General features: G+C 38.9%; 1 long non-coding RNA gene across 2 annotated transcripts; it reads right to left on the reverse strand.

Moving 5' to 3' along the window:
- Window positions 1-334: 334 nt before the first annotated feature.
- LOC117079638 lies at window positions 335-26,738 on the reverse strand. 2 transcript variants are annotated; one of them, XR_004435519.1, is made up of 5 exons: window positions 26,687-26,738; window positions 23,201-23,508; window positions 19,973-20,095; window positions 19,069-19,406; window positions 338-2,250 (listed from the first exon to the last, which is right to left on the reverse strand). It is a non-coding gene; the product is annotated as an uncharacterized LOC117079638 (long non-coding RNA). The 2 variants fall into 2 exon arrangements; XR_004435518.1 differs by lacking the exon at window positions 26,687-26,738 and having other exon boundaries at window positions 335-2,250; window positions 23,201-25,291.
- Window positions 26,739-26,970: the final 232 nt, after the last annotated feature.

The following is a 26,970-nucleotide window of genomic DNA, read 5'->3' on the forward strand; positions in this document are numbered from 1 at the left end:
TTCTCAGTGATATCATCCAGTTTCATAGCTTTAAATTTTATATGCTCATGAGTCCCAAATTTATGTCTCTATCCCAGACCTCTCCCCTGAATTGTTGCAATTAGTTCCATTGAGGTATAATTTACATTCAACAAAATTCATCAATTTGCAGTATACAATTTGATGAGTTTTGGCAAATGAATATAGTCGTGTAACCACTACCAGAATCAAGACATAAAACATTTCCATCATTCCAATCCTTTGCCATCAATCCCTTCTCTCCACCCTTTGCCCCTGATAACCAATAATTTTCTTCCTCATTAGAGTTCTGTCTTTTGTAGAACCTCAGATAAAAGGAATCATACATTTTGTGGTATTGTGAGAATAGCTTCTTTCACTTAGGATATGCTTTTGAGACTCATCAACATTGTTGCATCTCTCAATAGTTCTTCACTTTTTATTGCTGAGTAAAATTGTACATATAAATGTACAATTTATGTATTCATTCATTTGCATTCCCTTAATAACTAATAATGTTGACCATCTTTTCATATGCTGTTTACCATTCACATAATTCATTTGGCAGAGTGCCTACAAATCTTTCACCTATTTTTGTTTTCAAATGTTTATCTTCTTCTTAGTGAGTTGTAAGAATTCTTTTTATATTATAGAAACAAGCCCTTCATCAGATGTATACTTTGCCAATATTTTCTATCTGTAGTTTGCCTTTTCCTCTTCTTGTGTGTTTTAAAAACAAACATTTTTAATTTCAATTAATTCTTTTTTTACCATTTATTTTTCCTATGGTTCATACATTTTGTGTCCTATCTAAGAAGCATCTGCCTAATCAAGGTTACAAAGATATTTGCCTATGCTTTCTTCTATAATTTTATAGTGTACAGTCCATTTAAAGCTAATTTTTATAGGATGTGTGGCAAGGGTTAAGGCCCAGATGGCTATCAAATTGTTCCAGTACCTTTTGCATCGATTGCAAAGACTATCCTTTCCTCCACTGAATTATCTTGAAAACTTTGTCAAAAATAAATTGACTACATGTGTATCTATCTATTCTGGGACTATTATTTGTTTCTATTTTTGTATATGTCTCTCTCTATGCCAATGTCATGCTATTTAATAACTACAGCTTTACAAAACACTAGAGATCAGATACTATACATTCTCCAATTTTGTTCTTTTCTAACACTTGTTGCAACACTTATGAACTTTTGGACTGATATATAAATTCTTGAGCTGATTTATCAATTTTTACCAAAGAGCTACTGGGATTTTGATAAACATGGAATCAGTTTGGGGACACTTGATATTTTAACAATTAGTCTCCCAATCTGTGAACATGGTTTATATCTCCATTTATTGAGGTTTTATCTAATTTCTTTCAGTACATTTTGTGCTTTTGAGTATACAGATTGTACACATATTTTATGACATTTATCCCTAAAATGCTTACATTTTACCACCATCAAGTGCCATAAAAATGGTATTATTAAATTAATATAAAATCCCAATTGTCAATATAGTCAATTGTGACTATATAGAGATATAATGAATTTCTGAATATTGACCTTGTATCCTGCAGCCTTGTTAAACTTACTTATTAGTTCCAGTAGCGCAATTCTTCATTTTTTTTTAATGTGGATTATCATGTCATCTGCAAATAAAAACACTTTCCTTTCCAATCTCTATGTATTCTGTTCCTTTTTCTTGCCAAACTTCACTAGCTAGGAATCACAATAAAACACAGAAAGTAGTATATGTGGACAGGAGGTGAAATAGAAGTATATTGTTGAAGGTTTCTTTTACTATGTCGGAAATGATTTGTCATCTGGTGGGTAGAGTGTTGTGTTAGTTACCTATTGCTGAATAACAAAATACCCCCAAACTTAGAAGCTTAAAACAGCAATAAACATTTATGATCTCCCACAGTTTCTGTGCATCTGGATGGGTTTAGCTGGGTGGTTCTGGCTAAGGGTCTCTCATGAGGTTGCAGTCAAGATGTTGAAAGGGGCTGCAGTCATCTAACACTTTACTGGTGCTGGAGAGTTTGCTTCCAGGACGGCTCACTCACGTAACTGGGAAGTTGACGCTGGGTCTTGGCTGGAGACTTCAGTTTCTCTCCAAGTAAACTCTCTGTAGATGGTGAGCATCCTCAGGACATGGTAGCTGGGTTTCCTCAGAGAAGCAATGCAAGAAAGAGCAAGTTGGAAGCTCCAATATATTGTCAGTTCTCCATATTCTTTACAGAGTTTGGCCCTATTCCATGGAAGATGAGACTATATTAGAGTTGAATAATAGAATGCAGAGACTGTTGGGGAGCATCTTAGAAGCTGCTTAACACAACTGTGATAAGTTACAGTGTCCTTATCATATACTTTACTTCTATATATGTTATACAGCCAACAGCACATTATTTCTATTTTGCTTTAAGCAGTCAATTATCTGTTATAGAGACTTAAAAACTAAGAAAATTAAGTATTTTTCATGTATCCATATATTTATCATTTCTGGCATTTTTATTCCTAAATGAAGATACAAGTTTCCATCTGGCATCATTTTCCTTCTGCCTGAATAACTTCCTGTAATATTTCTTATAGTTAGTTTCCTGATATGAATTTTACCTCTTTTGTTTGTCTGGAGAAGTGTTTATTTACCTTGATTTTTAAAAAATCAAAAATCTGGCGGCTGGGCGCGGTGGCTCGAGCCTGTAATCCCAGCACTTTGGGAGGCCAAGATGGGCGGATCACGAGGTCAGGAGTTCGAGACTATCCTGGCTAACACGGTGAAACCCCGTCTCTACTAAAAAATACAAAAAGCTAGCCGGGCAAGGTGGCGGCGCCTGTAGTCCCAGCTACTCGGGAGGCTGAGGCAGGAGAATGGCGTAAACCTGGGAGGCGGAGCTTGCAGTGAGCTGAGATCAGGCCACTGCACTCCAGCCTGGGCGACAGAGCGAGACTCTGTCTCAAAAAAAAAAAAAAAAATCAAAAATCTGGATATAGAATTCTAGATTGACAGGTTTTTTTTTTTTCTTTCAGCACTTGGAGGATTGTCATTCAGTTTGTGTAGTTTCTGACAAGAAGTTTCTGTTGAGATATTGTCTTTTTCTTTCCTCTGGTCGCTATTAGGATTTTTCTCTTTATCAAAACTGGTTTTCTAAAATTCAGTTACAATGTGTGTTGGTGTGATTTTCTGTAAGCTTTTTCCTTCTTAGGATTCTTTTAGTTTCTAAGATACATGAGTTTATACTTTTCATCACAGTTGGACAAACATTTGGCCATTATGTCTTCTCTTTTCACCCTCCTCCACCTTGCTTCAGTGGTTCCAATTATAAGTATATTAGCTCTCTCGACTTTGTTCCTCAGGTCACTGATGCTCTGTTCATTTTTCTATTAGTCATTTTTCTCCCTGAGCTTCATTTTTAATAGATTATATTGCTCCTTCAATTTCATTCATCTTTTCTTCTGCAGTATCTAATCAGCTGTTGATCCCGTTCAATCTATTCTTCATTTCAGAGCTGAAATGAAGAATCTATTGTATTTTTCATCTCTGTAACTTTGATTTCGGTTGTCTTCTATTATCTATATCTCTCTTCATCATGCTCATGTTTCCCTCTACCTTATTGATGACGTGAAGCATATTTATAATGGACAATTTTAGTCATTACATCACCTCCGTCATTTCTGGTTCCATTTCTATTTATTGACATTTTTCTTCTGATTATGGGTTAGGTTTCTTATTCTTTTTAATATCTAGTAAGTGTTTTATTGCTTTGCAACATTGAAACCTCACTTAATAGGGTGGTAGATTTTGTTGTAACCCTTCTAGTAGCCTTAGGCTTTGTTCTAGCACACAGTTACGTTACTTAGTAGCAGTCTAGCTCTTTTGAGGCTTGTTAGGAAAGCCAGAGCATATTTTAGTCTAGGGTTAATTTAGCCTCACTACTAACTTCACTACTGAGGTATTCTTCTGAGGATTCTATTCAATGCCCCCATATAATACAGTGTAATAAGGTCTTTCCACTCTAACTGATGGGAACACAAACTCTTCCCAGTCTTAAGTGAGCTTCAGGAATTATTTGACTTATTGCCTCCCAGTAGTTCTTCCCCCTGCTGGGGGTATCTTCCTCTCTTACATGCACATACCAAGGCTCAAGGGACCCCTTTGTGATTTCTGGGTATATTCTCTCTTATCTCTCTCTCTCTCTCTCTCTTCACCAAGCCCCCGCACCACCCCACCCCGCCACCCAAAATTTCTATCCACTTTAGTCTCCGTGAACTCTAATTTCTATTCCCTCCACTAAGCTAGACTGCCAGGATCTGTTCGAGGTTTCTCTCTGATATGGTTTGGCTCTGTGTCCCCACCTAAATCTTACCTCAAATTGTAATCCCCCATGTGTCAAGAAAGGGACTTGGTGGGAGGTGACTGGATCATGTGGGCAGTTTTCCCTATGCTGTTCTTGTGATAGTGAGGGAGTTCTCAGAGATCTGACGGTTTGAAAGTGGCAGTTTCCCCTGCACTCTTTCTCTTTCTCTCTCTCTTTCTTTCTCTCTCTCTCTCTTTCTCTCTCTCCTGCCACCTCTTAAAGACATGCCTTGCTTCCCCTTCACCTTCCACCATGATTGTAAGTTTCCTGAGGCTTCCCCAGCCATGTGGACCTGTGAGTCAATTAAACCTCTTTCTTTTTTAAATTACCCAGTTTCAGGTAATTATAGCAGTGTGAAAACAGATGAATACACCCTCTATCTATTAAAGCTTGAAAACTGCCTCTAGGTGGCAAGCCAACCTAGGGCAATAAGGTTCAATTTGTTTATTATGAAAACATTGTTTTGTCCAATTTTCTATTTGTTTGAGGTATACAGTAAATGTAGTCTCTGTCATCCCATTATAGCCAGAGCAGAAATGATCTCCTGAAATCTTTTTTAAATGTCAAACTACTTGCTGGACACCTCTTCTTGCAAATATAAGAAGATACCTCTACTTGCAAATATAAGAGGCATATGAAACTTAACATATACAAAGTTTAACTCTGCTCTCCTCTGCATGCCCTGAATCAAGTAAACCTGCCCCTTCTTTCATGTTTCCTGTGTCAGTAAATGGCAACTCAATCCTTCCCACTGTTTGGACCAAAATTTCAAAACTTCTCTTTCACACTTAATAGCTAAGCCATCAGCAAATTCTTTCAAATCTTGTCTTCAAAAGTATATACAGAATCTAATCCTATCACAACCATCCTAGTTTACTTCAGCTCATCATCCTCTCTTTCCCTGGATTATTGCAGTAGCTCCTATATTAATCAGGTTCACTGCAGTAATACTGCATAAAAATTATTCCTCCAATCTCAGTGGCTTTCAATGCAAGTTATTTCACACTCATTGGTCTACAAGTCTGTGGCTTTGCTATGCTTGGCTGGACTTTGCAGGGTCACCCTGGCTTGGCTCTAGGCTGCTGGTCAGGTTCAGGTTTGCTCCATATCTCTCATTCTGAGGCCCAGGCTTAAGGGGCACTGACTGCTCGCAGTATTCTGGCAGATGCACAAAAAGGTTGGAAGAAATTTGCTGGGTCTTTTAAGGTTTTGCCTCCCCACTGGCACATAATCACTTTTCACTCACTTTCCATTGACTAAAGCAAGTCAAATAGACAAATCCAGTGATGATGGGCTGGGGAAATTTTATGGAGAGGACAGTAGGGTGAATATTTGCTGAATAATAATCTACCACAGCCTCCTAATTGCTCTTCCTGTTCTTTCCCTTGCACTTTTCAGTCTGTTTTTAACATAGAATCTAGAATGTTCCTTTTAAAACACACCAGGATCCTTCTGTGCAAAAAACCCATCAATGACCACTCATTTCATTCAGAGTCCATACAGCAGTCTACAAAGCCTTAGTCACTCCTCCATCTGGTCACTTTTCTGATTGCATTTTCTACTATTGTCTCCCTCCTCTCTGAGTATCAGCAACACAGGCCTCTTTCTTTGCTAAGCTGGAAGAGGCCAGGCAAATTCCTGTCTCAGCCTTCGCAGTTGCAATGTCCATATCTGAAACATTATTCTGTTCCCCACCCTGAGTTGTCTCTCATCCTGTTCAGATCTCTGCTCAAATGTGACCTTAGTGAGGTCTTCCAAGAGTACCTTATTTGTACTTTCAAACTCTTTGATACTTTCTGGCCCTCTTCTTTGCATTACTTTTCTCCAGAGCACTTATTATACTTTATTTTATTTACTGTCTGTCTCCTTCCACTAAAATGTGATATCCAGGTTCTAAGAGTTCTAAGGAAGTTGGAGAAAGAGGCTTCGGAAAGCACTGCTCCAAGCTCCAGCTGCTATCACTAAAGATCCTGTTTCCCATCTTCATGTTAGGTGTTTTCTTAATAATGGCCACAAGGTGGCATGTATAATACCTAATTCCAAAAACATAGCCAAACATACTCATAGGAGTTAAAGTTATATCATCCAGTATATATAACTTCAGTTCACAATGGAACAGCACAAATTTCCCAAATAAAATTTGGAAAAAATAAACAAGGAAAAAAGCAGCCCAAATCACAACTACTACTACCACACTGACCATTGACACCATAAGATACATAGTTTAAGAAATCTTTTTCATTACGAAATTTTAGCATGTGAAAGCACAGGTTGAAGATTATTCTGGAATTTTCTTCATGTCTTTGTTGTTGGCTTGGTTGCCTGTTCGCTTGCTTTTTAAATTTCTGTAGCCTACTAAGCTTTCCTTTTGAAAATGACAGTGGTAAGGGCCTCTCTTATGTCTTGAGGCATTTTATTTCAAGAGTTCACATGATGTAATCTTTTTTATGCTTCTCCCTTCATAACAGATAAGTCTCTGAGTTCACGACCATAAAGAAGGGATTAGTCAATTATCTGAGAATCACTTCCTCCTAAGTGAGAAGAAGAAACAAGTCAAAGACAGAAGAGGCAGCAGTGTGGGAAAAATTAAATGAGAGACCTTCCCAAATTGTTCTCCTTTCCTAGTTCTCCTGTGAGGTGAGAATGGACTGTATACACTCTGAAGCGCATGCAACAACTATGGAGTGGTTATCTGTTACTTATTATATTGCAGTTCTCTGTTGTCATCCCTGAATCTCTGGTATATGCTTGTTAGAGGCTACAGTGTGATCTCAACTGTACTGCAGGAAGTTCAGGAAGGGTTGTATGCCCTAAATAGGCCTGGGTGGGAAAGGTGGAAACATCAACATTTTCCTCGGCGCCAGGGTGAGAGTGAGAACAGTGACTAATGAGTTCTTTGAGGAGCAGAGGACAGAAGTCCTGAGTGCAAGATCCAGCTGTGCCTTCCTCCACAGATCCTCACTTCACTGCCAAATTTCAAAATACTAATGAATAAGGAATCTCAATGGTTTCCTTTTAAGAGGCATCAAAATTCTGCTTCCATGTAAAATTTCTTATAGGTTTAAACAATGTCTCTGCATTTGTAGCACCCTCTGTGTTCTCCATTGGATCTCATTTTTGAACAATTTCCCTTTCAAACAAAGCAAAGCATTTCCCTAGTCATTCAAAACCACAACCAAGTTACTTGAAAAATACTTGGAAGTACTCAAAAACGCAGCCTGAATTTCATAAACCATGGTCTGAATTCCATCTTTTATTCACTAGTAGGTATGTGGCTAGAAAATAGTAGGCAATCACATTCTGCTTCCTGATTAAAAGGCAGCATACCTAAAGAACTACATTTGGAGGAGCGGAGCAAGATGGCCGAATAGGAACAGCTCCAGTCTCCAGCTCCCAGGGCGAGCAACACAGAAGACAGGTGATTTCTGCATTTTCAACTGAGGTACTGGGTACATCTCACTAGGGAGTGCTGGACAATCAGTGCTGGTCAGCTGCTGCAGCCCGACCAGCGAGACCTAAAGCAGGGCAAGGCATCGCCTCACCTGGGAAGCGCAAGGGGGACCGGAATCCCTTTTCCTAGCCAGGGGAACTGAGACACACAACACCTGAAAAATCGGGTAACTCCCACCCCAATACTGCGCTTTACCAAGGGTCTTAGCAAATAAGCACACCAGGAGATTTTATCCCACACCTGGCCGGGAGGGTCTCATGCCCACGGAGCCTCCCTCATTGCTAGCACAGCAGTCTGCGATCTAACAGCAAGACAGCAGCGAGGCTGGGGGAGGGGCGCCCGCCATTGCTGAGGCTTAAGTAGGTAAACAAAGCCGCTGGGAAGCTCGAACTGGGTGGAGCTCACAGCAGCTCAAAGAGGCCTGCCTGTCTCTGTAGACTCCACCTCTGGGGACAGGGCACAGCTAAACAACAACAACAACAACAACATCAAAAAAGCAGCAGAAACCTCTGCAGATGCAAACAAGTCTGTCTGACAGCTTTGAAGAGAGCAGTGGATCTCCCAACACGGAGGTTGAGATCTGAGAACGGACAGACTGCCTGCTCAAGTGGGTCCCTGATCCCTGAGTAGCCTAACTGGGAGACATCCCCCACTAGGGGCAGACAGATACCCACCCCACACCTCACACAGTGGAGTACACCCCTGAGAGGAAGCTTCCAAAGCAAGAATCAGGTTCACTTACTGTTCAGCAATATTCTACCTTCTGCAGCCTCTGCTGCTGATACCCAGGCAAACAGGGTCTGGAGTGGACTTCAAGCAATCTCCAACAGACCTACAGCTGAGGGTCCTGACCGTTAGAAGGAAAACTAACAAACAGGAAGGACACCCACACCAAAACCACATCAGTACGTCACCATCATGAAAGACCAGAGGCAGATAAAACCACAAAGATGGGGAAAAAGCAGAGCAGAAAAGCTGGAAGTACAAAAAATAAGAGCACATCTCCCCCTGCAAAGGAACGCAGCTCATCGCCAGCAACGGACCAAAGCTGGTCAGAGAATGACTTTGACGAGAGGAGAGAAGGCGGCTTCAGTCCATCAAACTTCTCAGAGCTAAAGGAGGAATTACGTACCCAGCGCAAAGAAACTAAAAATCTTGAAAAAAGAGTGGAAGAATTGATAACTAGAATAATTAATGCAGAGAAAGCCATAAACAAAATGACACAGATGAAAACCATGACACGAGAAATACGGGACAAATGCACAAGCTTCAGTAACCGACTCAATCAACTAAAAGAAAGAGTATCAGCGATTGAGGATCAAATGAATGAAATGAAGTGAGAAGACAAACCTAAAGAAAAAAGAAGAAAAAGAAATGAACAAAGCCTGCAAGAAGTATGGGATTATGTAAAAAGACCAAATCTACGTCTGATTGGGGTGCCTGAAAGTGAGGGGGAAAATGAAACCAAGTTGGAAAACACTCTTCAGGATATCATCCAGGAGAATTTCCCCAACCTAGTAGGGCAGGCCAACATTCAAATTCAGGAAATACAGAGAATGCCACAAAGATATTCCTTGAGAAGAGCAACTCCAAGACACATAATTGCCAGATTCACCAAAGTTGAAATGAAGGAAAAAATCTTAATGGCAGCCAGAGAGAAAGGTCGGGTTACCCACAAAGGGAAGCCCATCAGAATAACAGCAGATCTCTCGGCAGAAACTCTACAAGTCAGAAGAGAGTGGGGGCCAATATTCAACATTCTTAAAGAAAAGAATTTTAAACCCAGAATTTCATATCCTGCCAAACTAAGTTTCATCAGTGAAGGAGAAATAAAATCCTTTACAGATAAGCAAATGCTTAGAGATTTTGTCACCACCAGGCCTGCCTTACAAGAGACCCTGAAGGAAGCCTAAACATGGAAAGGAACAACCGGTACCAGCCATTGCAAAACACATGCCAAAATGTAAAGACCATCAGGGCTAGCAAGAAACTGCATCATCTAACGAACAAAATAACCAGTTAATATCACAATGGCAGGATCAAGTTCACACATAACAATATTAACCTTAAATGTGAATGGATTAAATGGTCCAATTAAAAGACATAGACTGGCAAACTGGATAAAGAGCCAAGACCCATCAGTCTGCTGTATTCAGGAGACCCATCTCACATGCAGAGACATACATAGGCTCAAAATAAAGGGATGGAGGAAGATCTACCAAGCAAATGGAGAACAAAAAAAGCAGGGGTTGCAATACTAGTCTCCAATAAACAGACATTAAACCATCAAAGATCAAAAGAGACAAAGAAGGCCATTACATAATGGTAAATGGATCAATTCAACAGAACGAGCTACCTATCCTAAATATCTATGCACCCAATACAGGAGCACCCAAATTCATAAAGCAAGTCCTTAGAGACTTACAAAGAGACTTAGACTCCCATACAATAATAATAGGAGACTTCAACACCCCACTGTCAACATTAGACAGATCAATGAGACAGAAAGTTAACAAGGATATCCAGGAATTGAACTCAGCTCTGCAGCAAGCAGACCTAATAGACATCTACAGAACTCTCCACCCCAAATCAACAGAATATACATTCTTCTCAGCACCACATCACACTTATTCCAAAATTGACCACATAATTGGAAGTAAGGCACTCCTCAGCAAATGTACAAGAACAGAAATTATAACAAACTGTCTCTCAGACCACAGTGCAATCAAACTAGAACTCAGGACTAAGAAACTCAATCAAAACCGCTCAACTACATGGAAACGAACAACCTGCTCCTGAATGACTACTGGTACATAACGAAATGAAGGCAGAAATAAAGATGTTCTTTGAAACCAATGAGAACAAGATACAACATACCAGAATCTCTGGGACACATTGAAAGCAGTGTGTAGAGGGAATTTATAGCACTAAATGCCCAAAAAGAAAGCTGGAAAGATCTAAAATTGACACTCTAACATCACAATTAAAATAACTAGAGAGGCAAGAGCAAACATATTCAAAAGCTAGCAGAAGGCAAGAAATGACTAAGATCAGAGCAGAACTGAAGGAGATAGAGACACAAAAAACCCTCCAAAAAATCAATGAATCCAGGGTTGGTTTTTTGAAAAGATCAACAAATTGACAGACCGCTAGCAAGACTAATAAAGAAAAAAGAGAGAAGAATCAAATAGACGCAATAAAAAATGATAAAGGGATATCACCACCAACCCCACAGAATACAAACTACCATCAGAGAATACTATAAACACCTCTATGCAAATCAAAGAAAATCTAGAAGAAATGGATAATTTCCTGGACACTTACACTCTCCCAAGACTAAACCAGGAAGAAGCTGAATCCCTGAATAGACCAATAGCAGGCTCTGAAATTGAGGCAATAATTAATAGCCTACCCACCAAAAAAAGTCCAGGACCAGATGGATTCACAGCTGAATTCTACCAGAGGTACAAGGAGGAGCTGGTACCATTCCTTCTGAAACTATTCCAATCAATAGAAAAAGAGGGAATCCTCCCTAACTCATTTTATGAGGCCAACATCATCCTGATACCAAAGCCTGGCAGAGACACAACAAAAAAGAGAAATTTAGACCAATATCCCTGATGAACATCGATGCAAAATTCTCAATAAAATACTGGCAAACATATCCAGCAGCACATCAAAAAGCTTATCCACCATGATCAAGTGGGCTTCATCCCTGGATGCAAGGCTGGTTCAACATATGCAAATCAATAAACGTAATCCAGCATATAAACAGAACCAAAGACAAAAACCACATGATTATCTCAATAGATGCAGAAAAGGCCTTTGACAAAATTCAACAGCCCTTCATGCTAAAACGCTCAATAAATTCGGTATTGATGGAACATACCTCAAAATAATAAGAGCTATTTATGACAAACCCTAGCCAATATCATACTGAATGGGCAAAAACTGGAAAATTCCCTTTGAAAACTGGCACAAGACAGGGATGCCTCTCTCATCACTCCTATTCAACATAGTGTTGGAAGTTCTGGCTAGGCAATCAGGCAAGAGAAAGAAATCAAGGGTGTCCAGTTAGGAAAAGAAGAAGTCAAATTGTCCCTGTTTGCAGATGATATGATTGTATATTTAGAAAACCCCATTGTCTTAGCCCAAAATCTCCTTAAGCTGATAAGCAACTTCAGCAAAGTCTCAGGATATAAAATTAATGTGCAAAAATCACAAGCATTCTTTTACACCAGTAACAGTCAAACAGAGAGCCAAATCATGAATGAATTTCCATTCACAACTGCTTCAAAGAGAATAAAATACCTAGAAATCCAACTTACAAGGGATGTAAAGGACCTCTTCAAGGAGAACTATAAACCACTGCTCAGTGAAATAAAAGAGGACACAAACAAATAGAAGAACATACCATGCTCATGGATAGGAAGAATCAATATTGTGAAAATGGCCATACTGCCCAAGGTGATTTATAGATTCAATGCCATCCCCATCAAGCTACCAATGACTTTCTTCACAGAATTGGAAAAAACGGCTTTAAAGTTCATATGGAACCAAAAAAGAGCCCGCATTGCCAAGACAACCCTAAGTCAAAAGAACAAAGCTGGAGGCATCACGCTACCTGACTTCAAACTATACTACAAGGCTACAGTAACCAAAACAGCATGGTACTGGTACCAAAACAGAGATATACACCAATGGAACAGAACAGAGTCCTCAGAAATAAGACCACACATCTACAGCCATCTGGTCTTTGACAAACCTGACAAAAACAAGAAATTATGTAAGGATTCCCTATTTAATAAATGGTGCTGGGAACACTGGCTAGCCATAAGCAGAAAGCTGAAACTGGATCCTTTCCTTACTCCTTATACGAAAATTAATTCAAGATGGATTAGAGACTTAAATGTTACACCTAATACCATAAAAACCCTAGAAGAAAACCTAGGCAATACCATTCAGGACATAGGCATGGGCAAGGACTTCATGTCTAAAACACCAAAAGCAACAGCAACAAAAGCCAACATTGACAAATGGGATCTAATTAAACCAAAGAGCTTCTGCACAGCAAAAGAAACTACCATCAGAGTGAACAGGCAACCCACAGAGTGGGAGAAAATTTTTGCAATTACTCATCTGACAAACGGCTAATATCCAGAATCTACAAAGAACTCAAACAAATCTACAAGAAAAAAACAAACAACCCCATCAAAAAGTGGGCAAAGGATATGAACAGACATTTCGCAAAAGAAGACATTCAGGCCGGGCGCGGTGGCTCAAGCCTGTAATCCCAGCACTTTGGGAGGCCGAGACGGGTGGATCACGAGGTCAGGAGATCAAGACCATCCTGGCTAACACAGTGAAACCCCGTCTCTACTAAAAAATACAAAAATCTAGCCGGGCGAGGTGGCGGGCGCCTGTAGTCCCAGCTACTCGGGAAGCTGAGGCAGGAGAATGGCATAAACCCGGGAGGCAGAGCTTGCAGTGAGCTGAGATCCCACCATTGCACTCCAGCCCGGGCGACAGAGCGAGACTCCGTCTCAAAAAAAAAAAAAAAAAAAGAAGACATTCATACAGTCAACAGACACATGAAAAAATGCTCATCATCACTGGCCATCAGAGAAATGCAAATCAAAACCACAATGAGATATCATCTCACACCAGTTAGAATGGCAATCATTAAAAAGTCAGGAAACAACAGGTGTTGGAGAGGATGTGGAGAAATAGGAACACTGTTACACTGTTGGTGGGATTGTAAACTAGTCCAACCATTATGGAAAACAGTATGGCAATTCCTCAAGGATCTAGAACTAGAAGTACCATATGACCCAGCCATCCCATTACTGGGTATATACCCAAAGGATTATAAATCATGCTGCTATAAAGACACATGCACACGTATGTTTATTGCGGCACTATTCACAATAGCAAAGACTTGGAATCAACCCAAATGTCCATCAGTGACAGACTGGATTAAGAAAATGTGGCACATATACACCATGGAATACTATGCAGCCATAAAAAAGGATGAGTTTGTGTCCTTTGTAGGGACATGGATGCAGCTGGAAACCATCATTCTCAGCAAACTATCACAAGAACAGAAAACCAAACACTGCATGTTCTCACTCATAGGTGGGAACTGAACAATGAGATCACTTGGACTCGGGAAGGGGAACATCACACACCGGGGCCTATCATGGGGAGGGGAGAAGGGGAGGGATTGCATTGGGAGTTATACCTGATGTAAATGACGAGTTGATGGGTGCAGCACACCAACATGGCACAAGTACACATATGTAACAAACCTGCACGTTATGCACATGTGTCCTAGAACTTAAAGTATAATAATAATAAAATTAAATTACATTAAATTAAATTAAATTTAAAAAAATGAATCTGAAAAAAAAAAAGAACTACATTTGATATTTCATGAATAGAGGGCTCAAAATCTAAGCCAAAAGTAAAAATATACATTATAACTAGTGACGAAAACATGTTGTACCAAGAAAGTAAATCCTCGTAAAAAATGACAATCTACAATTTAATAAGCTCAGAATTACTCTAATCTTTTAATATCCAAATATTCCTCAATATTAAAAGCCATTATATGAAAGTACATACATGAATCAAGTGAAGTAATTCACAAAGGCACTCAGAGAATCTTGGACTCTTATTAGCTTCCTTAAGTCTGTAATATTATTCAGAAAAGGAACTAGGTGGAAGTCTACATATTATTTTCTGAACTTGACTGTTAAAACGAAACTGGTTATACACGTCTAGCTTCTCTAACTGGTCTGACATTCAAATAAAGACTACATAAATACACTGTTTATTTATGCACACTTGTACATGGTTGTAACAATTTTTGTACAAAGATCATAATTTTTTTAGAATAATATAGAAATATACATGATCACTCTGTAAAACAGTCCCAAACAGTTACCAAGTTCTATTCTCTCTTATGTCTAAGTCACTGTCTTGGATTATAGTTTATGCTACGTGAAGTCAATTCTTTGCAGCCACAAGAAAACCTTTAGTTCTGTGCTCTACTAAATTCGTGGTATTTAGTTATGAAATTCTGGACTTTTGACAATCCTCTAGCAGAAAAGCCATGGGTTTCCATATTCCCTTGAATATGGCACTTCTGAAACCTTACTGTGTGTATGAATCACCTAAAAATCTTCTGAGAAATATTTTTAGTTCACATTTCAAAAGGCTCCATGCAAACAAAACAGCAATGGCTGGGAATTATTTGGCCTTTGTTGTTTCCCTGTTTCTCCTCTGCTCAGTGACAAAAAACTAAAGAACATCTATTTTGTCCTTGATGTATGACTGCAACTATTAACACTAAGTAAATTATAATCCATAGTGTAGTCTAGTGTTTGTAAAGAAACCCCCATGCTAGTCCTCCCCGCTATGATGTAATCTCTTCTGGTGTGTCATTCCAGTTCCTTACAGTAATTTCCTAATTTGAGGGGAAAATTGAGTTTGCCTCTCGAAACAAAGTTGATATATGGTATTGTAAAGAAAAGAACAAGATTTCAAAGCATCTTATTTTAAGTCTATTATGAAGGAAGTCACTATAACCAGCCTTTACAAAACAGCTTATGTTAAAAGTTGGGATATTATGAAAGCTAGTTAAAGAGTATTTTTATTTGTTCTGTACAAAATAACCTTTCCTCTAATTTAAACAATGCAAGTATAAACTAATAGCATAATTCCAATATATAACCCTTTCCAAATCCAGAGAAAGAAATGAAGTGATGTCTTTTAACCACCTTTCTGTCTCTAAGAATAAGAGATTGTTATCTCTAAGATAAGAATAAGATGAAATGTAGGAGACACAGTGTGAGATCTTCTCAGAGAGCTTTAAGTCCCCTGCTACTTGTAGATAAGAACCAGCTAATTAGTGGGTTTGAGCAACAGGGATCTGATGATGCCACACCAGGAAGACCCTCAATCAGTGCCCACTGCAGAAAAGAGTGCCAAGAATGTTCTCATTGACCCAGCTGAGGGCACTTTTCCCGGAAACAGACAATATAAACATGAACTTTAAAAAGACACTAGCAAGTATTATTCTTTCCATTTTAGGGACTTTACACAGTGTACAGTGAATAGTGGTACTTCATTAATAACTCAAGACTTTTCAAAGCCTAGAATCAGAGCACTTGACAAATGCTTATTAGCACTGGAGCTGGCATTTGTCAAGCTCTGACTTTAAACTCCTTTCCCCTCAGAATATCTGTGGTCCAATAAAATACCCCTGCCCCAAAAGGCAGGTGTGAGAGGGTACTGTGTTTGTCAAAAAGAAATACTGAGCTCTCTCTAAAAGGCAATACACTTCTGCTTTTTCTTTGTTCTAATGAAGACAATGGCCATCCAACATGTTTCAGAGGATCAGAGGACATCCACATGCATCCTTGGAGGCCACTTCCCCAATCTTTGCTGCAATCCCCATGTATCTGCCCACTGGAGACCAAGAAGATACACAGTTCAGCTCCTCTAATCTTTTCACAAATAAAATACCGCTTAGGTGCATTTGTAGAATCTTGGGGTAATCTCATGCCCAGCAGTTAATTACTAGTTCCTTGTTGCACCTTACAAAACTACACTCACTAAGTAACCACACACGACATGCTTATTCATTTAGGCCACCATCGACCTCAAACATTGTTCAAGACTTAAGACAGAGAGGTGCATCACCATGAAGAAATTATTGGTACTATTTTCTCTTCTACTTAGAGTTGTAGGACAGCAGAGCCATATGCCACAAACAAAAATCAAAACAAAATAATATAAAATATTACCACTGTTAAAATGAGAAAAAGAATGTGTTAAGATGGGACAGGAATGCTGAACACACCTCTTTCCTTTCACTGACTTTTTAAAACACTGCTACGTCCCTGTCAAATTGGGTTTCAGAAGTTAGACACGCACCCTTCACAAACCTTAAAGCCTAGGAATACATCTTCCAGTAATACAGTAACTAGTGACAAAATTACTCTACAGTCAAGCAAGTTGAAAGAACTATGGAATTCATTTTAAATGGGTTATTAGTTGAATACTAAAATCAGTCGTTCAATGTCCCAGGATAATTTTATCAATTAGATTCAACTGTATTTAAGACAGTCATTAGCTTCCTAAATTCTTAAACTTTCAGAGCTTATAAAAGCAGCACAGCCTCGCTGTGTATTTCAATCACCAAGTAGAGTCAAAACATGTTTCAAAAGATCACTAAAATGCCTGCTGGGACAGAGGAAGGTAAAAAAACAAACACTAGCAAAACTCACCTAATAAGCTTTTAGAAAACAGATCTCCCTCCAGATTCTTGTAAGATTTCTTCTTTAACTTGATTCCCTTTAGATATAATAATTTATATGGTGCCCCTGCTGTCAGGGTTTAAGTGAGTCATCGCTTTGTTCTCTATATGTCAAAAGCACTCAGTACCTTTCACATATTCCTCTCTTGAAATTCAGAATGGAACAATTCATGAAACCTGTTTTCCCTCAGAGATAAGGTTATGCCAAATCAGCCAACTCCCTGAGAAAAAAGAGCATCCCCAGTATTTTCATGTACTGGTACTATTTATTATAAAGGGAGACTTTTTAATTTTGTTGATTTGTTTGTTTTGAGGTGCCACATAAATTACTGTAAATTGCTTTATATTTCAAACTCAGGCAGTGACATATAGTAGCTAAGAGACTAGACTTTGTCAGACAGAACAGAAATCTGGCAAGTTTTACTACTTACTAAGCCACATGAAACATGGGAAAGTAACATTAGCTAAGCATTAATTACTAAGGCACTGTTTAAAGTGCTTAACTTGAATGAACTCATTTACTCCTCAAAAGTCTCTATGAGATAGGATCCTATAAATAAGGTAACTGAGGTAAAAACAGTAAGTAATATGCTCAAGATTACAGAGCTGATAAAATAAAGAATTGAGATTAAATTCAAGTAGCCCTGTTGCTAAAGCCTATATTCTTAACCACTTCATTTGTGGTTTTTAAAAATTTTAAATACAACCCACTCCAAGAAGTAATCTTTTAAGGGCCAGGCGTGGTAGCTCACACCTGTAATCCCAGCAGTTTGGGAGGCTGAGGTGGATGGATCACCTGACATCGGGAGTTTGAGACTAGCCTGACCAACATGGAGAAACCCCTTTCTCTACTAAATAAAAAAAATATCCAGGCATGGTGGCACATACCTGTAATTCCAGCTACTCAGGAGGCTGAGGCAAGAGAATCGCTTGAACCTGGGAGGCAGAGGTTGCAGTGAGCCAAGATCGCGCAATGCACTCCAGCCTGGGCAACAAGAGCAAAACTCCGCCTCAAAAAAAAAAACAGTAATTTTTACTAGGACTCATTGTAAGAAATATGTTTGTAACACAACCCAGTGCACACACATGTATTTATTTTATAGACATTATATGATATATATATAAAATTGAAACCAAAATTTGATGAAACTATGCCTATTCTTACTTCCTGAAATACAATATTTCATATTCTATTTTATTGTTTAATAACTACTGGATCACTCCCTACAAAATTGATTTTAAAATCCACTGAGAATCATGACCTGAAGTTTGAAAACAGGAAACATTTACTTTTACCACCACGGAAAATTTTGGAGGATTAAGTAAGATAACATATGCAGAGCATTTAGCCCAGCTCCTGGCACATACCATGTGCTAAATTCACGGTAGCTATTTTTATGTATCTTTTTGAAAACTAGCTGCAATTGTGGAAGGAAGGGACAATGAGGGGAAAACCCTGACTGGGCTACAGATGAATTTATTGTCAGTTAGGTGTGTCCTTGGTAGTGAGATGGGGAATTTCCCCAGTATCTAACTTGTGCTGCAATGGAAATGTGTATGCAGAAAGAGAGCTGACTCATGGTTATCTCTTCTCCACTAAAAAAAATGGCAAATTACAAGTTATTGTGCCTCACCACTGGAAACCTCAGTCAACTCCAAATTATTGATCCATATTTACATCCAATACTTAACACTAGATACGATGATGTATACAGAACTGGTCTTCAAAAGGAGTCCTGCTGGGGTGAAGTGTTTATTTTTTATTGTATTGATGCTTTATCAAATTACCACAAACTTAGTGGCTTAAAACAACACAAATTTATTATCTTACAATTCTAGAGGTCAGAAATCTGGACAGAGTCTCACTGGGCTAAAATCAAGGTGTCTGTAGGGCTGGGTGGCTTTCTAGCAGTTCTGGGTGAAAACCCATTTCCTTACCTTTTCCAGCTTCTTGAAAGAAGCCACCTGTATTTCTTGGCCCATGGCCCCTTCTTTCATCCTCAAAGCCAGAAGCAGCAGGTTGAATCCTTCTCACATCACATCACTCCAGCTCTGACACTGACTCCATTGTCACATATCCTTTTCTGGCTCTTCTGCCTCTCTTCCATCTTTGAAAAACCTTTGTGATTACACTGGGTCCACCTGAATAATTCAGGATAATCTCCCCATTTAAGATCCTTGAATCAATCACATCTTCAAAGCCCTCTTGCCATGTGAGGTAATATCAGAGGTGCTGGAACATTTGGTGGGGTTGGGGCAGTAGGCAACTATTCTGCCTAACACAGGACATAAACCACAAAAAAGAGCAAATAAGATGCAACAACAATAATGATAATGCATACCATTTACTGAACATTTACTATATGGCAGGCATTGTGCTGAGTAAATTATTTGCCTTGACTCACTTTCTAGATGAGAAACCAAGACTCCAAAAGACAATGCAAAGTACTGAGTTATACAGATAGAAAGTGGCAAACCCAGGTCTGCCTGACTTCAGAGATCATACTCTCAACCACTTTATTACACATAAAGTACCAAACTACATACAATTAGCAGTTTGCAACTTTTCTCTATTAGGAATTTTCTTTTGCTATTTTCCCTCCAGGTACCTGATCTTGAAAAATTTCATAAACTAAACAGCAAAACATTTTATTAACCTAAGTCAAACTTCTGAGTCCAACATCTGACAACTTTGAGCTAAACTTTGTCTCTTTTAGGACTTACATAGTTCTAACCCCCTCAATTAAAAAAAAAAAAATGCAATTGATATTTTATTTTACATATCTTGGCATCATTTTGGAATCCTAAAAACAGGAACTCAAATAACCACCTTTATAGATACCTGATGAATTGTTTCAGGTTGAAGTAATGATCCGGGAGTTCAGAGAAGGAGATTGATGGTGGTGGTGTAGTCAGAAGAAGTGCAATCAAACCCAGTCTCAAAGAAGCAGAAATTTCCGATGAACTAGAGAAGAAGAAAGAAGACAAACAGTGTCTAGGAAATGAGAACAAGTAAATCTAGGGAAGCTTGTTAGAAAGAACTGGAAAATAAAATGAAGTAGAGCATAAATAAAGTATTTAGGCTTTGAAACACAGGTAAATACAGTTCAATTTAACCAGATAGGAAAATACAGAATCTGGAAAGTTTCTGGGCCACAAAATGCCATACAGTAAAATCAGGCATCTGCTCCTGGCATACTTAAGAGCTCAGGATAAACGACTTCCCCATTCTGTCCCTTCCCCCACTGTAAACCTATTTCAGCTTTTTTCTCACTGACTTAAAAGACTGCTCCTTCTGCTACTATCTACCTCATTCTAAGCAACAACTGCAGGTGGGGCTAGTGCATAGGCATTTTATAATTACTTTTGTATGTCTGCCTAACTTGGATGAGAACCTACTTCAGAACTGACTCAAAAATCTCACAGATGCTGTCATTCACCCTCAGGATCTGTGTTTAATAATAGAGTCACAAGGCCTATGCAATCCAACTCAGCCCAGGGTCCTGGCTCAGCCAATGCCTGCCAGCTGGTCTCATCCCCACACCCCAGGCTCCCGCTTCATCATCTGTGCATTGGCATCAATATTTACCTTTTCAAATTAGCATGCAATTCAAAAGAATGTTTTTATCTCACAGATCAACAGGTATCCTATTATTATCTAGTTTTATGCTGATTTTTTACGAGCTAACTAATGAAAAGACTCAATCATTGTTTTTGTGGGAAGATGTTGAACCTTTGCTCTTTCTGGGCAATCTGTGCTTCACTATTGTTTCACTATATTTGTAATACTCAAAACCTCAACAGTAAAAACAAGCATCCTGTAATGCCAAAGCAGCCAACCTGTTGCATTAGTGCTATAAGTGGTAACTGAGGCAAATGAAGAGCCTTAGAATTCTCTAAATGTTTTGAGGTTTAGAGAAAGAGTTGTATTAGAAAACAATCCTTAATTGGGTTGAGATTTAACTGCATTAAAAGTCAGAGTGTTAAATTCTTACTAAGAGATTTGATGTTATACACGAGATTATATAAACAGGTACAAGTCACAGCAGATAACAGGAGAGATAATAAACCAAAACTGACTGTCACAGCTAGATCCTGAAAGCCATTTTGGTAACTCTTTGGCATATTTTAACAATTTCCATGTATAAGATCACATGCTACACTGTATGAATGAAAGTATTACATCTAATTAACTGATCTGCCTGTCATATGTTAGTCAGTAGAGAAATATTTATTGAGCACCCCACAGATGAGTAATTTTGGAAACTATGTTAACAGGAAAACATCTAAAGGTAGAATAATTGCTACTTTTTCTGCATGTGCCTAGCACAGTGTTCACTCTCAAAACAACACTAAGCTGGAACAGAGAAAACCGTAGAGCAGAGGCAGGATCCAAAAGTAAAGTTAATTAATGTACCACAGTTCCTGAAGCACTTCTACATGCATTATCGTATTCACACCTCCTATAACTCTTACAAATGAGAAAAGTGAGTTTCAGCAAGGATGGGTAATGTGAGTACTAAAATAGAAACTGAACTTAAAACCAAGCACAATCCTGTTAACCTGTTTTTATATGTGTGATTTAGGCCAGGCACACATTATGCAGATTTTTACAGCCTTTGCACACCTGCCTACAAATTACGAATACAAAATTACAAATTCACATTATGATACTCACCTGTTAAAACAGTTTATTGCCCCAGAGTATAATAGGATACACACATGATTAACCATGACCACACATTAAAAATGTACCATCCAGACTCTGGAAAAACTTTTTCTTGTCTGTGACAGCAAAAATAGTCCTCTAGTTTAACTTGCACCTTCAGATCTTCTCTTTCCGTAAATTTTCCTCGATAATTTATACCCTACAAAATATTACTGATTTGACTCTTCATTCACTACCTCCCTAGTCTTCTCATTTTAGCATGAATATTACTGAATCTCTTTACAGTGTTTCTGTTAAATATTTGTGTGGATACACATATGTATACTCTGCTGTCTTCTATGTAAGCTGCTTAATAACTGAGCTATCTTAGACATTTAATTCAGATGTGTGTACTATTTGATTACTCACTAAATAGAAATTTACATAATCCCTTTATTCTAACAAGTTTACCACCTTATCACAAAGCAAATCTAAAGAAAACTGCAAGCCTGGCAAGGTGGCTCACACCTGTAAAACCCAGCAATTTAGGAGGCTGAGCTGGGCAGATTGCCTGAGCTCAGGAGTTTAAAACCAGCCTGGGTGATATGGTGAAAACTTGTCTTTATAAAAAATACAAAGATTAGCCAGGTGTGGTGGTGCATGCCTGTAGTCCCAGCTACTTGGGGTGCTGAGCTGGGAGGATTACCTGAGCCTTGAGTGGTCAAGGCTGCAGTGGGCCATGTCTGAGCCACTGCACTCCAACCCAAGTGACAGAGTGAGACACCATCTCTAAAACATATTAAAATAAATAAAACTGGAAATTTATGTGATTTGGTTCTGATGTTTACATGTCCAGCTTCGGGCTCTGAAATAACACAAATGCCATAGACAAAATCCTTAGAGAAGTCAGAGGAGCCACCTCTCTGACTGAGATAGAAAGAGGGCTCCTGGCTGAGTAATAACTACTGCATGAATTTGTCGATGTCCTCTAGTCAAAGACCATCAGCAACACATCTGCGGTTCTATAAAACTGGGTCTATTAATTCATTGCAAGGGGGAGAAACAAATACCATGGGGGACCCTGGAGCATCTCAGTAAGAAGGTATTAGAAAAAACTTACAGGATTTGAGCTTGTGGTAGGTGATTTGGGGGAGCTTTCAAGAAAATGGGGATCTTCCCTGGACTGGATGTTGTACAGAAACAGGGGGAATTCCCTGATTAGGTATCTTAATTATTGTTATCTAAACATTGAAAGGAAGTGTCATGCGCGTCCCTATGAAGAGACCACCAAACAGGCTTTGTGTGAGCAATAAAGCTTTTTAATCACCTGGGTGCAGGCGGGCTGAGTCCGAAAAGACAGTCAGCGAAGGGAGATAAGGGTGGGGCCGTTTTACAGGACTTGGGTAGGTAAAGGAAAATTACCGTCAAAGGGGGTTTGTTCTCTGATTGGCAGGAGGGGGAGTTGCAAGGTGCTCAGTGGGGGAGCTCTTTGAGCCAGGATAAGCCAGGAAAAGGACTTTCACAAGGTAATGTCATCACTTAAGGCAAGGACTGACCATCTTCACTTCTTCTGTGGTGCAACGTCATCAGTTAAGGTAAGGCAGGACATTTTCACTTCTTTTGTGATTCTTCAGTTACTTCAGGCCATCTGGGCGCGTACATGCAAGTCACAGGGGATGCGATGGCTCGGCTCGGGCTCAGAGGCCTGAGAGGAATGAAGTAAGCTAATGCTATAATTGGAAAGAATCAGCAGATATTCATTATTAGCCAGGAAAGGGGACTGTTCACTCATTTTCATGGATTGGACAGTGTTCTTATTTTTCTCTGTTCTGAAATGATCATGAAGTAGTCTAATTTCTATCTTGCTCCATTATGGTCACAAAGAGATCATATGTGAAGTTTGTGTTCTGTGAAAATGTATATATTCAACAAGAGAACTCCACAGCTTCATTCTGAGTGCTAAGCCAAGTCTTGGCCAGTAGTGCAAACTAGATAAGAAAGCTTTGCTCAAAGGGCTGAACTGGCCAGAAAACAACAACTATTATTGTCATTATTTACATACATTGACAAGTTTATAAAGTCCTTATATATTCATTGTGTAACTTGAGCCTCTCAGAACAATCTTGGAAGATAAGTAGACCACAGTACCCCCACATTGCACAACTCCAGGGGCCCCAATGATCATGTATTCCATGTGAATGATACCTCCCCATTGTGAATAATGTCCCCACTGGAGTTGTGCAAAAATAGCTGCCCTGGAGGGGCAGACATTTCTATTCTGTTTGACAACTATTAAAATTGAGACAAAGAAGATTCCTGAGTGCTCTTTATTTCCCAATAAACTCCAGAGTTTTGTCATGTTCAGCTGCTGACGTTGGATCCCTGATGCAGTCATAGTTCCCCCTTCCAGATAATTGCACCAGCCTGCCCTGTGATGACCTATATTACACAGGCTACTACAATAAGAAAAGCTCCGCCTTCTTCCACAACTATATGTGCCCAAAACAGGATGCTAAAAAGGTTACTGAACTTATAACCTCCTTTCACAGTCACTTCTTAAGAAAAAGAAAATGTATGTGTGTGTGTGTGTGTGTGTGTGTTGCCTAATAAGTTAATATACCTTAGTATATTTTGTTTACAATCCAGGAGTGACAGGTGAAAAATATAATTTTGAATTCTGAAAAAAAATTAAAAAGCAAATTATCCTGCTAAATTCAAAAGCTAGAATGTTTTAATGCAAACCAAACTACTAGTTACATGTCCTTCCACATTCTTGGAAACCTGCCAAGTAAAATATAAAACGAAAATGGAATTTCCTATGTAATGTCTATTAATAATAAATATTTTTCCAATCCTGCCTTTTTGTAGCTGGGAAATTCCCTCTTGTTACTAAGTTTCTCTCCTCAGACATTACAGAAAGTAAAACTGAAACTGAAGCACCCTACTGATAAATCAAGTAGTTCCCAGAAATAATATGAACTTTGATTCAAACAGATGTGTTCAGAAATCCTATCTCTATAATTTACAAAACTGTGACTTCTGGCAATTTACCTAACCTCTACAGACATCACTTTCATTAAATTATCATGCATACTTCTCTTGCCTATTGTCGGGAGAGTAACCTGGAATTCCCTATCAGAACTTGGACTTCCCTATTCTAAAATTAACAATGCTGTCTGGTGTCTATCTTCTTTACAACACTAAAAACATTTCAGGGCAGAAACCACATTATTTTGTTATTCTTGTATTTCCATCACCTAGCCTAATGGTACATAAAATATCTGTTGTTGTTGTTGTTTTGTTTGTTTCATTAGGAGAGACAGACTAGAGATCTGGAGTATCAGGAAGGCCCATTTTTCATCCACATGCCTTTTTATAATGTTTGGATGTCTTACCATGCCTATTTGATACATGTATTTCTTTTTAATTAGAAGTCATAACAGACAGCTGGGCACAGTGGCTCACGCCTATAATCCCAGCACTTCAGGAGGCCAAGGCAGGTGGATCACTTGAGGTCAGGATTTCAAGACCAGCCTGGCCAACATGGTTAGACTTCGTCTCTATTAAAAATATGAAATTAGCTGAGTGTGGTGGCGCATGCCTATAATCCCAGCTACTCAGGTGGCTGAGGCAAGAGAATCACTTGAGCCTGGGGGACAGAGGTTGCAGTGAGCTGACATAGCACTACTGCACTCCAGTCTGGGTGACAGAGTAAGGCACTGTCTCAAAAAAAATAAAAAATAAGAAATCATAACAGAGAGTCAAGGGAAATTAAGATCAAGATTTATATTTTTCCCAAATACAGGAACAAGGTAAATCTACAGAAACCAATCTGAATTAATTGGAGATTTGTAGTTTATCTGACAGGGAATTCAAATTAATGGTATTACAGATCCTCAATGAAGTCAGGAGAACAATACAAAAACAAAACGAGAGCATTGATACATAAAAGATAGTAATAAAAAGTACTGAGCAAAAGTTATAGACTGAAGAATACTATAACTGAACCCTAACTAAAAAATTCAACAGAGGAGTTGAGTAGCAGACTAATCAAGCAGAAGGAAAGATCAATCAGCTTGAAGACAGACCACCAGAAATCATTCAATCTCAGGAACAAAAAGAAAAAGTAATGAAAAAGTAAAGAAAGGTTACATAAGGCCGGGCGCGGTGGCTTATACCTGTAATCCCAGCACTTTGGGAGGTTAAGGTAGGCAGATCACCAGAAGTTTCAGACCAGCCTGGCTACAACATGATGAAACCCCATCTCTACTAAAATACAAAAATTATCCAGGTATTGTGGTGGCTGCCTGTAATCCCAGCTACTCAGGAGGCTGACAGGAGAATTGCTTGAACCCGGAGACAGAGGTGCGGTGAGCCGAGATCACACCATTGCATTCCAGCCTGGGCTACAGAGCAGGACTCTGTCTCAAAAAAAAAAAAAAAAAAAAAAAAAAAAAAAAAAAAAAAAAAATAAGAAATCATAACAGAGAGTCAAGGGAAATTAAGATCAAGATTTATATTTTTCCCAAATACAGGAACAAGGTAAATCTACAGAAACCAATCTGAATTAATTGGAGATTTGTAGTTTATCTGACAGGGAATTCAAATTAATGGTATTACAGATCCTCAATGAAGTCAGGAGAACAATACAAAAACAAAACGAGAGCATTGATACATAAAAGATAGTAATAAAAAGTACTGAGCAAAAGTTATAGACTGAAGAATACTATAACTGAACCCTAACTAAAAAATTCAACAGAGGAGTTGAGTAGCAGACTAATCAAGCAGAAGGAAAGATCAATCAGCTTGAAGACAGACCACCAGAAATCATTCAATCTCAGGAACAAAAAGAAAAAGTAATGAAAAAGTAAAGAAAGGTTACATAAGGCCGGGCGCGGTGGCTTATACCTGTAATCCCAGCACTTTGGGAGGTTAAGGTAGGCAGATCACCAGAAGTTTCAGACCAGCCTGGCTACAACATGATGAAACCCCATCTCTACTAAAATACAAAAATTATCCAGGTATTGTGGTGGCTGCCTGTAATCCCAGCTACTCAGGAGGCTGACAGGAGAATTGCTTGAACCCGGGAGACAGAGGTGCGGTGAGCCGAGATCACACCATTGCATTCCAGCCTGGGCTACAGAGCAGGACTCTGTCTCAAAAAAAAAAAAAAAAAAAAAAAAAAAAAAAAA

This window comes from Trachypithecus francoisi, unplaced genomic scaffold (genome assembly GCF_009764315.1).
Source record: "Trachypithecus francoisi isolate TF-2019V2 unplaced genomic scaffold, Tfra_2.0 Lachesis_group7, whole genome shotgun sequence".
Taxonomy (NCBI): domain Eukaryota; kingdom Metazoa; phylum Chordata; class Mammalia; order Primates; family Cercopithecidae; genus Trachypithecus; species Trachypithecus francoisi.